We start from the raw sequence: 16181 nt of genomic DNA, 5'->3' as shown, positions 1-16181 counted from the left end.
ACAATCCATGATGGATCTATTTCTTCTTTTAGCTATACCATTTTTCTATGGTGTATTAGAGGTTGATAATTGTCTTTTAATTCCTCTTTCAATGCAAAAATTATTAAATTCATTAGAGATGAATTCACCACCTCTATCTGATCTTAAACATTTCAACCTCTTTCCAATTTCTTTTTGCACTCTTGCCAAATACCACTTGAACTTTTGAAAGACTTCTAAATTTTATTTTAGATACATTATAGCCATCATTCTAGAATAATCATCAATAAAAAGAATGAAAAACTTTTCTCCACTATAACTCTCTATTCCAATAGGTCCACATAATTCTATATGAACAATCTCTAAGATTTTTTCTAATTGATAGTTTTTGCTTTTGAAACTAGTCTTTCCCATCTTACTAATTTGGCAATTCTTGCATAAATTCATATTAGATTTCTTCAAACTAGGAATACCTCTTACTCTTCTATGTTTGTTTATCTTAACCAAATTATCAAAGTTTACTTGACATATTCTTTTGTACCATAACAAGCTTTCTTCTATTTGAGCAATAAAATATGAACATTCACTGAGATCAAGATAAAATAGATTACCTTTTATTTTCTTGCTAGATCCAACCATATTTTCTTTTTCATCCAATAGTTTGGCCTGTCCATTCATTCATTCTACCTTGAATCTAATGTTATTTAGTTGTGCCACACTTATTAGATTATACTTTAGTCCTTCAACCCAATAGGAATTGTCACATACAAGTTCTTTAGTCAATTAAATACATCATTTTCCTTTTATGTTACAAGGTTCATTGTTTCCAAATCTCACATACCTCCATTATAATATTCCATGTGCTCAAATTTAGTTTTATCTCCAATCATATGATGTGAGCAGCCACTATCAATAATCCATCTATCATTTTTGCTAACATGAGAGATAAGTGACATCTTATCTCCTTCATCATTAGATTCATCTTTTACAGCAATATGTACCATTTCATCTTCACTATATCAGATTTTTTAGCTATAAAACAAGATTTCTTACCTTTGTCGTTGTAGTTCTTATAGTTCTTGGAATCCATCTTTCCTTTTTACTTATTTCTTTTCTTTTCATATTTGATTTCTTTGTTTGGACACCTTGCAATAATGTGACCAACTTCTTCACAAGAAAAGCAGATCAAAGGAACTTTACCTTTGTACTTTCCTCTACCTTTGTAATACTTCCTTGCAAGTAGGGCTTCAACAACTTCAAGATCACTATCTAAACTTTCTTCTAATTTTTCTTCTTCACTTCTTGATTGATTGGGCTTTGATTTATTAGCTTTTTCTTTGAGTGAAATCTTAAATTCAAAAGCATACTCAATAATCTTTGAACTAGGAATATGGTTATCAAAGTTATCGAACTCAAACGATGTCAATCTTTCAACTAGAGCATCCAAAGATATTTTATTATTTGGATCAAATCTCATCTCTTGAATAGCAGATACTCTAATTGCATATATAGGAAGAAGAGTTCTAAGTACCTTGTTTATAATTATTTTATCTTCAATGTCTCCTCTAGATGCTTTGATTGCACTTACACTTGCTTTGATTCTTTCCACATATTTTGCAATATTCTCATCTTCTCTCATTTACATCTGATCAAAATGACCTCTAAGAATTTTAGCCTTAGTTGTTCTTACATTGTCATCTCCTCTATATATGTCTTTTATTTTGGTCCACATCTCATGATTTTTTTTGTAGGCTTTAACTTCATCAAATTCAACATAACTAAGAGTAGATGCAATATCAATCATCATGATGTTATGATTCTTCTTTTCAGAAATGCCTTCAACTGATAATGTTCTAGTGGGAGTCTTGTATTCATTATCAAGTCAATTGCACCTTGAATCACTGATAGTAGCCAAATGTAACCTCATAAATCATTGCCATGTTGCAAAGTTGTCTTTGTTCAGCTTGGGAATCTCTCTTCTATAAGACATCTTGATCTTTAGCTTAGGTCCTTAAAACCTTCTCTACAAGCACTAAAATCTCTAATACTAATTATTGGAAATATAAGAGGAGTAATTGAAAGGGGAGGGGTGAATCAGGTACTACTAAAATTAATACTAGATCTCTTAGATGTTAGTACAAAATAAAGTCTGAAAACTAAATATTGTTGATGCTCAGTAAACACACATTAAATTTTGTAACTCAGTAATTACTTATAATACAAATCTTTAAATGTTATCTATGATTATCCTTACTTTAACTTAGTTGCAAACACATAAAATAAAATAGCATGAAAATATTTGACACTAGGATTTAACTTGGAAACCCAAGTTGGGAAAAAACCACCAATTGCAACTAGTTATTATTTTCACTCTTTTGAAGTGAATCCTATTAGGAGCCAATCCTCTTAAAGGTTAAAAAACATAGTATTAGGTGTGACCCTATTAAAGGATTTAATCACCCTATTAGGAGTGGCCTTGTTAGAGGTCTTAAGATAATTCAATAGAACTACCACCTTGTTAGAGGATTTACAAATAACTATTAAGCCAACTCTATTAAGAGATTTAGGTTAGATTATAACAATGAGATGACTTGATTTGAAAGCAACTGATTTATTGATTATAGATCTCTATTCTATCTTGTACTTGATCCTTCCTAATCAGATATAGCTTTTTTGCTTCTTAAGAATATTCTACTTATCCTTCAAATTCACTTCCTCTCTTCATCATTAAATCTTCAATACATTCATCATATCTTCACACTTCTACACTTTTTGAATCCATAACTTGACCTTATATCTTTCACATTGTCAAGTTGGCTCATATACAACTTACAATAACTAAAATTCATCATCACAATTGGCTAGAACCAATATATAAATTAATTAAGCTCAATATGCCAAAATAAGAAAATCCTTCATTAGCCAACCTAGCTCAATAGACACTAACTTAGAAATGATGTCCTATGTTAACCAATAGAAGATCAAGTAACACTGCAAACTCAGAAAGATCCTTTGGCAACCGAGTGAGCTTAGTTAACATTGGTTCCATCCAACTTTTCTTCATTGATCGAGAGAGCTTGGTTAACACTAATCTTCTATAGACTTTCCTTTGATGCCCAAGTGAACTCGGTAGACACTACCTTCTTAGCTTGGAAAACTTAGGAACACTCGGTAGACATAGAAAACTATCTTCACTACCTGAGTGAGCTCAGCATATACTAACTGATAATGATATGATATTTTTGTAACATCAAAGACAATACACAATTGATTGTATCCAATAGTATGCACAACAAAAAAGAATTGACTATGGAGAAACATTTTCCCTTGTTGCAAGATTGGAAGGAGTGGGAACTCTACTTGCTTATTTCAAAGTTTACCAAATGGATGTGAAGTTAGGTTTTTTGAATGGTATATTAGAAGAAGAGGTTTATATAGAATAGACTAAAGAAATTTTTGATTCAAACAACAATAACATGGTATGTAGACTACACAAAGCTTTATATGGTTTAAAGTAAGCCCTAGGAGCATGGTATGAGAGGCTTCATAATTATCTTATGAAGATTAGTTTTGACAGGACTAATGATAACAAAAATTTGTACTTGAATATAGAAAAAGGTAAAGGAATTTTACTCACTAAAATTTTTGTTGATGATATCATATTTGGAGGCCAAGATACACTATGCAAGATATTTTCTAATGAAATGAAGAAAGAATTTGAGATGTCTATGTTTGGCGAGATCAAGTTATTTAATGGCTTACAAGTATATCAGATGAAATATGGTATATACATCACTTAGTCTAAGTATGTGAAGGAAATATTTAAAAAATTTGGTTTGGAAGATTCAAAACTAGTTAGCACACCTATGGTGACAGGAGATAAACTTTTAAAGAATGATGATTCTACTAAAGTGAATCAAACATTGTATAGGTCTATGATTGGTAAGTTTCAATATGTAGTACATAGTAGACCTGACATTGCATTAGTTTTTGATATTGTTGTAGGATTTTTTGAAAATCCTAAGGACAATCACTTGATGGTTGTAAAGAGAGTTATGAGATATCTAAAAAGAACAAAATACTATGGTCTGTACTACAAGAGAAATGGAAAATTTGAGTTGAGAGCTTACACAGATGCTTCTTGGGCTAGAAATATTGATGACAGAAAGAGTACAAGTGGTGGAGTATTTTTTTAAGGAAAGATATTAGTCACCTAGACTAGTAAGAAAAAAATTGCATATCTCAATCTACTGTTGAAGCTAAATATGTGGCTACTGCAGTAAATTGTAAAAATGTGGTATGGATCAAATAGCTACTCAAAGGTATGCAGATGGAAATCATTGAACATGTGGTACTTTATTGTGATGATAAAAGTGTTATAAACATCTCAAAGAACCCTATGATGCACACAAAGACTAATCACATTGCAATCAAGTATCATTAGTTGAGAGAGTTGGTTCAAGACAAAGAAGTGAGAATGGAATATGTGAATACAAAAGAGCAAATAGAAGATATATTCACAAAATCTTTACCTAAGGATGAACATGAATAGCTTAGAGATAAACTAGGGATGATACCCCTATCCAAAGATACTTAAGAACCATAAATAGTGTCTTGCATCAACTGAGATGAATGTTGTATATTACAACTTGATGCAGTGGATCTTACTTTATGAGCTACCTAAAGTAATGAAGGAGTTGAATTTGAAGATTTATAGTCACATGCAAGGTCACAGAGGGAGAACTTGAATTGATCATATTTTCATACAGAGATGATAAGTCTTTGGCATTGTTGTCAAAGAATAAATACAGAGATAGATAAGTGGAGATAGATACCTAAATATTAGAAAGAGAAAGAGGTACTCTAAAGAGGGAGATATAAGAAAGGGGGATTAGTAAACTAAAAAAGTTAGAGGGAGAAAATACATTGAAAGAAATTAACAAATCTCACATTACCCTATACAGAGGAAGGACATATACTACACTAATAGAGGGATAAATTTCAAAGATTTATTTTCTTTTTGGTATTATTAATTGGTATTGGTTTGCCATCAATACCAAAGAGGGAGATTGTTGATATGAGATTGTTTTAAAGTGAAGAACCTGTAATGGAACAATCTTTATTTTGTCAATGATATCAAACTTGCTACTTGTTGGTGAGACAATTACATTTTTTTTGAAAGCTATCATTTAGTTGATTGATGAAGAGGAGATAACAAGAGTACCTAGAGAAAGGTAGAGTTTTTTGGTATGTAAAAGAAGCACTAAGACCAAATAAGTCATTGATACTATAGTGTATTGTTTATCTACTTAAAGTCTAAAATGAAAGATTACTCAAGTTTAGACTGGAAGAACATCAAGTAAGAAAATTTTCTATCAAGTCTTGTTGAGCAGAAATTAATAGAAGTCAAGCAAAAATCAAGAGGTGTTAAACCAAGATGAAAAGTATTACAAGATAATTGAATGTTCATTTATGTTGAGTAAATTTTAGTTGTTGTCAAGCATCAATAAACTTTAGTGGTTTCTGAGTGAACCAGTATCAGCTGAGTGACATAACAATATAGATGTCGAGTTATAGCATATTGATTTTGGGTGATAGTAAATGTGTTAAATCGAAGATTTGACGAATCTAGTCTTTAACTATTTTGATTTCTTGAATTATGTAAAGCATAACAAAAATAACTATGATGAGTTGGTGGCATAGAATTCAAGGTAAACCATTTTGAGGTGAATTCAAAGAATATTGTAGAAGTTTCTAGAGGAACCAAATAAAAAAGTGGGTAGATTCACTAAATCCTACCTAATCTGACCTATAACCCTAAAATGGATGATTCTAGTTAAGTAGAAAAAGATCTAAAATCTCTATTTATAGAAAAAGATGGTCAAAAGAAAAGGTTTTCATGTGTGAGAATCTAAAGAAGACAAGGAGTCTAGGGTATTACTTCATTCAGTGGCCAAACAGAAGAGGTTGCAGTTGAAATGCAAAGTAAGAAGGCTTAAGAGTATGATTTCTTGAAGGGTGAAAAAGCTATTAGAGCTAAAGTGTGTGAAAGACAAGAAAAATGGAGGACTGAAATAGAGATATGTAATCTATAAGAGAGTTACAATTTGTTATCAAATCAAGCCTTACTATTACTCTCTAATCATTGTATCAATCTAGGGTAAATCCTTTGGATTAAGGTTGACCTAATAGTCATTTGTAAATCCTTTAACTAGGTGACATTCCAATTGAATGGTCTAAAATCCTCTAACAAGGCTCACTTCTAATAGGGTGATTGAGATCCTCTAACTAGGTCACATTCAATAGTGTGTATTGTAACCTTTAACAAGGTTGGCCTTTCACAAGGCATCACTTCAAAAGAGTGAGAATTAGTAGCATGTTACTGGTGGTTTTTCCCAAATTGGATTTCCACATTAAATCTTTGTGTCAAGTTGTGTGAATGTTCTTATGGTTTTTCATGTTTACATTTCTACAAAGTTATTTTGACCTAGGACAATAACCTACAAAGTTTAAGTATTGTATGATCTAATGGATGCATGCACGATAATGTTTTATGGATATGGGTCTACTATGGATTGAAAAGTTTTATTTGTACATCTATACTTGGATAACTAATTCACACCCCCTCCCTACTATTCTAAATAATTCCAACACTTTCTTGATTTGTTGCTAATGTGGGTTAATGCGAGATCTTTCTCTTATGATCTACTACAAGTTAATTCATAATTCTTCAAACCTTATGTTAAAATTTAGGGTTTCAAAACCTTGAAAGTACAAGTGATTTAAATCTTACAAAGTGATGAATGACATACAAATTATCTATTTATGTTGTGGAATTATAACATTAGGCTTACAACTATTAGTAAATTCTTTACCGACCACTAGATATATATCATTAATGATTTTAAATTTACCTTGTAGTTATCATTTTTCACCCTTTATTTCATGGTAAAGAAGTGAAACTTTCTTGTTGGTGAAATGATCACTTGGTATCTTCACTTGTCATTACTAGTTTACACTAGGGGGCCGATATAAAGATTTTTGTATTTTCTTTCTAACCCCTTTTTGCTTTAGAAAACTTAGTTTGTCTGTGACTTATCATGAATGATTGGTGAGCTTATGACCTTTTCATGCTTCACTGCCTCTACCACTTCATTTTTCTTTGTCTATGTCTTAGTGAAGTCCTTCTTGAGTTTCTTTGTGATCTTCATTTTCTCATTATCAATCAGAGACTTGTTTCTTGGTCTTCAATTGCATCTACAATGTCTTTCTAGATGACCAATCTTATTGCATAAGTATTAGGTTATTCCAACACTTTTCCATGGTTTAGTGTTTCTCCTTTGCTTCATCCTTAGTCTACATTAAGTTGCTAGATGACCATCATTCACATAGGTTGTACAAAATTGTGTAGGAAATGTGTCTTTCCTAGTGGGGCTTGTTTCTTTTGTAGAAGCTTGGTTAGCTCTTGATCTTTCTCTAAAGTCCTCTGTATTATGTCTATACTTTTTACAATAGTAGAAACATCCATCTACTCTCTTATCATTAAAATGAGATATGCATTTTTGTGTTGTATGGCCATAAAGATGGTAGTTATTGCACTACCCTTTAAAAGTACACTACTTAATAGGTGTTATCTTCTTAAACCAACACATGCTAGATGTATTTTATTTCTTACCATAGTAACAACAAATAAATTTAGCAATTTTCCTATCTTTTAGAGATTTGTTTCCTAGTCTTATGTTGTCCAAGTTCTCTCCTGATGAGGTTTCACCTTCTTTAGCCTTCTTGTCACCAGTGTAACTAGGATTGGTGATGCTATTGTTTCTTCTTTGAGATCCTAGTTCTTCACCTATTTTCTCTAAGATCTTGTTGAACTTTCTCAAATTTTCATTCCTTTCATTTTTACTCATCATCTCTTTAGTTAGCTTGAGTACTTGTTCTATCAACTATGAGAATTATTCATTATGAGGGTGATCATTCTCTTCCTTCATTTGCACTAGTTGTTGCTCACTTCTTCTATTTATTTTTAGCTTAATCTTTTGATAAGATTAAATTTTCTCATTCATTTTGATATTTTACCACTTGTCATGTCAACTCTTCTTTTCTCCTCTCATCTAAGAAATGGTTCCTTTCAGGTTATCATTCTCATTCATCAAGTTAGATATGACTTCCTCTAATTTTGGTGTAAGATCATCTTGGGTCAATGACAAATCTTGCATCACTCAAAAACATTTCTTATTTTTTGTACATTTTTGTTGTTCACAATGTAGTCATTTATACATTGAGCTTTGTGCCATGTGTAGTTGGAATTTTTTTGAGGAACTCTTTATAGTCCTTTCCCTAAAAGCACAAATGTTGATGTGTCATATTTCTTGAGTTTTGTTTTGTTCTTTCTGGTCTTTGTTTCCTATTGCTAGCATCCTTTGATGTGTGTTGCTTCTATTTTTTTCACACTTTCTTTTGATGATGTGGCATTTTCTGTAGTTGGGAGCCAACTCCTAATGTGTATTTGGACTTATTCTTAAGATTGCATGGACAATTGATGCCCATTGTATGAGTTATGGTTTACATCTCCTAGACTAAACTTATATTGTAATTAAATGCCTAACTGGACAACTTGTGGCTTAGATAGCTATATAAGCACTCAAATTGGATGTAGAAAAATAGAGAGACAAGAGGAGATAGAATAGTACCATGACTAGTATAAGCAAACCAAGATTGTACATTTGAAGTTTCATGTTTCTTTTCTTTGTATAAGGTCACAACCTAGAAGGCCTCAAAGTTAGGTGTGTTAGTTTTTATTATATTATCAAATCAATTAATAAATATTTTAGTGCAATTGTCTCTTTTTTGTAGTTCTATTTTTGGCTTGTGTGTACTCTAAGTATAGTGTTATTAGGTTTAAAATGAGTTTATTCCACTTAGATCTCCTTGCATCCCTTGTGTTAGGTGGTATTAAAGCTTGAGTTCTTTCTTGTCAACTAGATCATGGAGAACCTTAATTGGATTGGTTGTAAGGTGATAGATCTAAAAATCTAACCTATAGCTTGCATAAGGTTATGATCTTGCAAGAACTATTGTCATAATGGTTCAAGGTAGAGGGAATGTAGATAGTGCTATAATGGATATGTTGAGACAGATTGTACTAAAACTTGAAGATGTTAAGACAACCCATAGAAGAGGTATACATCTTGAGGATGTTAGTGATGATGAAGAAGAAAATGTTGGAAGTCTTAATTAGAAACCAAGATACTAAGAGGGGGGGTGAATCAGGATCTTTAACATTTTTAACCTTTCTAATAATTCACAGTGTATTCACCACATTTTCCATCTCATGTCTAATTGCTTATGTATGCATAGCTGATAAAATCAAACTATAATAACATATAGATCTAATCTATCAATCACATGTATGAAAAGTAATCACATGACACAAAGATTGTGGTTACCCAGAAACACTTCAAGGTGAATGAAAAACTAGGGTGGGGATGACACCCATAAATCTTCACTACCACAATAATAAAGTTAATCTGTTGGGGTTACAATATTTAACCATATCCAATGATCTACCCTATGAGGGGTCTGCCTTGTTAAAATATTTTGAGTGTTAGATATCATCCTATTAGAGGATTTCACACTTACAAAAAAGTAAGGACTCTATTAGGAGATTTATAAAGATCTATTAAGACCACTATGTTAAGAGGTTTACCCTATCTCAATCTATTAAAATTGATTCAATACTTGATCCTTGGTCTACTCTAATAAGTTGTTCTTAGATATCCTCTTTCTAATCTAATCTCTGATCTAATATAGATTTATTGTTCTTCACTTGTCACTTTCTATATTTTGCAATAACAAAACTCTTTGCCTCTTTTTCAATGTTTGCACATTCACACTTGAATCACATGAGTAGCATGTTCACTCCTTCTCATCTATATCTCCTTTCTCCTATATCACAATAGGTCTATATTAGCTTTGTTTAAATATTTTATAAAGATTTTTCTAGATGCTTCCTTATTTGACCTCTTCGTCTGATTCATTCATCATAGAACATACAGATCTATAATCCACATCATAAAATGTGTAATGATCTTTATAATAAACTCTACAAGTATTAAATATATTATTTATTTTAGCCTAAAATATTTTATCTTAAAGTTGGTATCATTCTTGACTTGAATGTCAATTATGTGTTGCTTGACACTTACTATCTCTAACACTCGACATTCACTTAATATGTTGTTGAGGCTCGATCTCTACTATGCTCATCACCTTCTATGTAAATCAGCATCAATATAATTGAACTACTCAATAAACATTATACTCAACTTATATTGAAAATACTTGGTGAATAAATACTTTCTTGACTCCTATAAAGCTCAGTATTTATATGTTTATAGATAAGTCTTTACATGACTCGGCCTATATAGAGTAGCTCAATCACACTAATGACCATTTGACTCTGCCTAGTATATGACTAAGTGTTTGTGTTTGATACTAATAGACAATAATAGTTAGAGATATCACTAATCTCCCCCTTTGACATTAGTGGAAAAAATACTTTTTCATGATTACATCATTACAATGCCAATATGAGTACTCCCCCTAAGCCTATAACCTAGTTCATATAGAACTACAAATATTTGACTTGTGTTGAATAAACAAATAATGAACTATATATATACATGACTCTTAGCAGTTTGATTATTTCAATGTCATACCTTATTTTCCTTGTGCACTCTGAGTGCCTTCTGAACTATGATTTCTAACTATGAACTCTTCTGATTCCATTATTTCTTCTATCATTATCTCCATTCAAAATATGTAATCATCATTAAAATTAAATTCCCCCTTATTTGTGCGACTTATGTATACTCTTGGAGTTGAATGGGTGGAATCAAACCATATTTTTCAATAAAAGGTTTGTGAACTTGGTTGATCAACAAAAGTGCATGATCCCAAGTCATTCTTGTTTATTCCAAAAAAGTGACTTTGCAATTTTAACCTAGCTACCAAATCAATGATATTGTCAACCACTAAAAGATTGTGATCTTCATTGATAAGATCTTGTGCTGATTTTATTTATCTCTACATAACCTCCAAATTAGGTATTAACATGGACTAGATGGAGATCAACTTTGATCTCATGCTACTATCAGCTGCTTAAAGCTTGACCAATCTGCATTGAGCATTTAATAACTTATTATAATAGTTTGAACTAAATTAAGCTAAGTATGAAATGATTTTTGTTGATTTCTTCATATCAGCTTAAATCTAGTTGATGTTCACCTAAAGATCACTGGTAAATCTTGGCACATCACATAAAATATTGTACAAATGTTTTACTTTCTAAATTATTTATGTTGTGTTCTAGACACATTCCTGCAATTGAACTTTTTGCTCAGCAATGGTTGTTGAGACTTTGTCCACAACCTTATTCTCAAATTTCTTTGCTAACCAATCCATCAATTTTTCATTGGTTTTTATATCTCCAACATTTATTTGTTCAACAATATTTATAAGTTGGGAAATAATTGGGGTTTTCCCATCAAAATTTTCTATATCAAATGGCTCTACAAAAATGTCTTTAACATCATGCAATATGTGCTTATGTTGATGTTATCTTCTTAGCTCTTCTTGCTTCTTCTCCTTAGCCAAAATCTCTTGCAACAAAACTATTTAATAAAATGTAAGATTTATAAATCTAATTATGGTTTATAAATTCATCAAAACTAACATCAATATCTATTGATTTTTCATTTATTTCTTTCCTTGTGTGAGGTGTAGAAGTGATGTTGCTTGACACTACTTTAGGAGATGGTGAGGGGGTATCACCACATAGTCTTTGTTGTACATTAGTACTAGAGAAAACAATGATAGCACTCGGCATAGTACTATTTTCCTCTTTCTTCTCCTCAATATGAGGTTCTAAAACATTTAGTCCTTCTTGGCCTATGGTAGGAATGTCTACACTTGTCTCTTTATTACTTTCTTCTACCTCTTGCTCCTCCTTGTTTGCTTCTGAGGGCTTTACTAGAGTGTCTGGAAAGTTGACATAAATTGGTGACATGTTTCCTTATGGACTTGGCACCCTAACTCATTTCATAACTCTCATCATCTTAAATATTTATTGTCTCAATAGCCTTCTCTTCTTTTGTTATGAGACCAAAAATGCTTTTCCAAGGAATCTCATTTTGTTGAATTACAACTTCAGTCTTATTTTGCAATATCATTAAAAAAATGAACTTAGGAACAAATTTTTTCTTGTATCTCTCCAAAAATGTATCCTTTTTTTCTTATGACAAATCAAGTATAACCTTGGCTAATGTACCTATTCTAATGTCTTTCTCTTCTTCAGCTACATGTTACTACCTTCTGTCAAGTCTATTGTACAAATCTATTGAAATTTTGTTCTCCAATTCACAAGTAGCCAACTTATGATTTTCCATCATGTCTATTGTGGCTTCTTCAATCTTATATTTTTCCACATCATTTAATGTATCATATTTTATATTCCCAAAACCAGATAAACTAGCAAAGCCTCGTATATCAATACATACTTCATTAATAGTTGTTGTTCTCCTTTTGGCTGGTCCCTTAACTAATCTTCTCCTCTTTGGCTTGCTAGTAGGGGCTTGAGATATTTCTCTCTTAGTTCTTGACTTTCTAGACTCAATAGTCTCCATTATTTTTCCTTTCTTTGCAAATTAATTAGCAATAGCTACTATTTTGGCTCTTGGTTTGGTTGGTGGTGGAGGGGAGAAATGTATCATTACTAGCTTCTTTGCAATTCATTTAGCCTTCTTGTTGGGTGGTGTGACAACAACTAGGGCTTTATCCTTGACTCATTCTTCTTATTCATCCTCTTCCTCATCACCACTATCTTTTTCTACATCTTCTCCAAGACCTTGAGTAATCCATAGAGGTTCCTTGCTCTTTCCTTAGGTGCCTAGCTTTGCCTCTAGGTCTTCAACCATTTTCTTTGTTTTCTTTTCCTTAGAATCTATCTTGATATCTATTGTGATACTTTCCTTAGCTTCTTCATACTTCCCAAAAGGTTCAGCTTCTATATCAATTTCTTCTTTCAATAATGCAATAATACTTGCATTCACTATATCACTATCAATTTTATAGTCAAATGTTGTTAGCCATGCCTTCCTTGGCTTTACTGCCTGCACAATTGGGTTATCTATGTCCAATAAGAAACATACATCATTGTAATGTCTTATTACCATTTCTTCTGGTATTCTCATCCTTATCTTCATTCTTTTTTTCAATTATTTGAAATATGCACCCATGAAATTTTCAAAATTCTCTCCTAATTGTGTTATGTATTATTTAATTTTTTTTTATCACTAGCTTTCCTTACTCCCAAAAAATAATTCCAATAATAGGAAAATACTTTTGGATATAAAGAAAACACACATAAAAAGTGATCTGAACTTACACATTGAGTTCTTCGTCTTCCTGATGGATATTAGCTTTTTTTACTAATTGTAGTCTCTATAGCTCAACAAGATCATAATTATGATCTTTCATGACTATCTTCCCCACATGATCTAATACCATACTGTTGAGATTGAAAAGATCATTGTTGAGGGAGATTGTTGAAGAAGACTATGTGTTTCAATCATTTTTTTTTCACTAATGCCAAACCTACTATTTGTTGGTAAGACAAGTGCTTATAAGATTTAAGTACTATCGCTTATTTGATTGATAAAGAGGATTTGATCAAAAGATGTAATAATGGCACCTAGAGGAAAGGTTGATTTATGATTATGTAATGAAGTAAAAGAATAAATTATTATAGTGATGACATGATGTATTGATAATCTACTTAAGGTTATAAGAAAGTTTAGAAGAACAAGTTACACATAGTTTGTCTACAAAGCTTGACTGAGTGGATAGTAGGTGCTGAGAAAAGATAGAGCAAGCCAAACAAAAAATTAGTTGGAGCCAAGTAAAAGTTCATTCTAATGTATGTTGAGTAGAAAAATGGATGCCAAGTAAAGTTTAGTTGATGCCGAGCACCAGTAAACTTTAGTTCATGCTGAGTAATTTCACAGTGGACGCTGAGCAATGTAGTATATGTCAAGAATTAAAAGCTTGATAATGCTAAGATACTATATTATTTAAAAATAAAGAATTTGATTAATCTAAGATTGAAATTTTATTTTCTTAAATTATGTGAACCAAGTGGAAGATAAGGTTGATGAGCTGCTAGCATAGAATTCAAGGCAGACCATTTTTAGGTGAATTCAAAGTAGATTCTAGGAGAAGTTTCTAGAAGAGATATGAGATATGGGGTAGATACATTGTATCCTACCTAATCCATAAAAAACCTAAATTAGACAATGGAGAATGAGTGGCAAAATATTTTAATTTCCTATTTATAAGAATGGTTATTCATGAAGCAAGGTTGTCATGTGCGAGAACCTAAGGGAGAAAAGGAGTCAAGGGTTTTGCTTCATTAGGTGACCTAAGAGAAGAGTATGCAATGGCATGTTAAGCATGAAGGCTTAAGGAGATGAATTCTTGAAGGGTGAATAATCTATCAGAGCTGCAAAGTATGAAGGCCAAGAAAAATTGAGGACTAAATAGTGATCTGTAATCTACAAATGAAGTTGTAAGTTGTATCATATCAAAGCCTTATTGTTACTCTCTAACAATTGTATCAATCTAGGGTAAATCCTTTGGATTAAGATTGACCTAATAGTCATTTGTAAATCCTTTAACAAGGTGACATTCTAAGTGAATGGTCTAAAGCCCTCTAACAAGGTTCACTCCTAACAGGGTGATTGAAATCCTCTAATAGGTTAACATTTAATAGTGTGTATTGTGACCTTTATAAGGTTGGCCTTTCATAGGGCATCACTTCAAAAGAGTGAAAAGAGTAGCATGTTACTAGTGGTTTTTCTCAAATTGGCTTTCCATGTAAATCATTGTGTCAAGTGTGTTGATGAATCTGTTATGTTTCATGCTTTACATTTCTACAACTTCATTTGATAGTAACCTACAATTTTTAATTGATTACATAATCTTATGGATGCATACATGATGGATAATATTTTATGGGTTCACTAAGCTATGAAAAGTTTTATTTATACATTTGGTCCTTGGATAACTGATTCACACCCCCCCTAGTTATTCTAAAGTATTCCAACAATTGGTATTAGAGCCATTTGCTTAAGAGGACTAGTTTGAAGGTACTAGAAGCACAAAGATCAAGATGCCAAAATGAGAAGTACCCAAGCTCAATAGAGATAACTTTCCTCCATGGAAAATTTTGATGAAGCTACACCTTGGAGGACTTGGAGATCATGCACAATCTATCATTTCTATGGAGCATGTTGATCTTATTGGTTGCCCAACTACTGAGGATATGAAGAAGAAGAAAGAACGCAACTAGGCAATGTTGAAGATTGTCTCTGGCCTAAGTTATGTTGAATTTGATGATATCAAAGGTCTTGATAGTGCAAAGAAAATGTGGGATGCCATAACCACTATCTATGGAGGAGATGAAAATTTTGTAAGAGCCAAAGCTAAAAGTCTCAAAGGTAAGTTTGATGATATGAGAATGGAAGAAGGTGAGAAAATTTCTCAATGTGTTGAAAGGATAAAAGAAGTTATTAATGCAATAAGAGGAGCTACTAGTAATATAGATGATGATACTATACTAAGAAAAGTTTTAAGGACATTATTACCTATTTATACTATTAGATTTTCTACAATTCAAGAACTGAGATGCATACCAGGGAATAAACTATCACTTGTAGGTCTAGTAGGTAGAATTACTACTTTTGAGCTATCTAACTTTGACAATTACAAACCTAAAAAGATTGAATCTACTTTCAAAGCTAAGGTATCATTGAGGGAATTTGATGAGAAGAAGAAAAAGAAAAATAAGTATGTGTCCAGTGACAGTGATATAGATGAGGAAGATGTTGAACAACTTGAAGCACTACTGGAAAGAAGATTCCACAAAGGTAAAGGAAAGTTCAAAGGTAAGTTACCCATAATTTTTTTTAATTACAATGAGGTTGGTCATATTACTACTAGATGTTCAGAGAAGAAGAACTATAGATGTAATGACAAATACAAGATTAGAAGAGATGAAGATAGCAAGGATTACAAAGACAAAGGAAAGAAGTCATGCTACATTGCTAAAGAGTAAAAAAAAGAATCTTATGAATATGATGATG

Source organism: Cupressus sempervirens, chromosome 9 (assembly GCF_028749045.1).
Source record: "Cupressus sempervirens isolate cs-2001-9-10 chromosome 9, ASM2874904v1, whole genome shotgun sequence".
Classification (NCBI taxonomy): domain Eukaryota; kingdom Viridiplantae; phylum Streptophyta; class Pinopsida; order Cupressales; family Cupressaceae; genus Cupressus; species Cupressus sempervirens.
The sequence above is the reverse complement of the archived record's forward strand: the minus strand, read 5'-3'. Positions refer to the sequence as shown.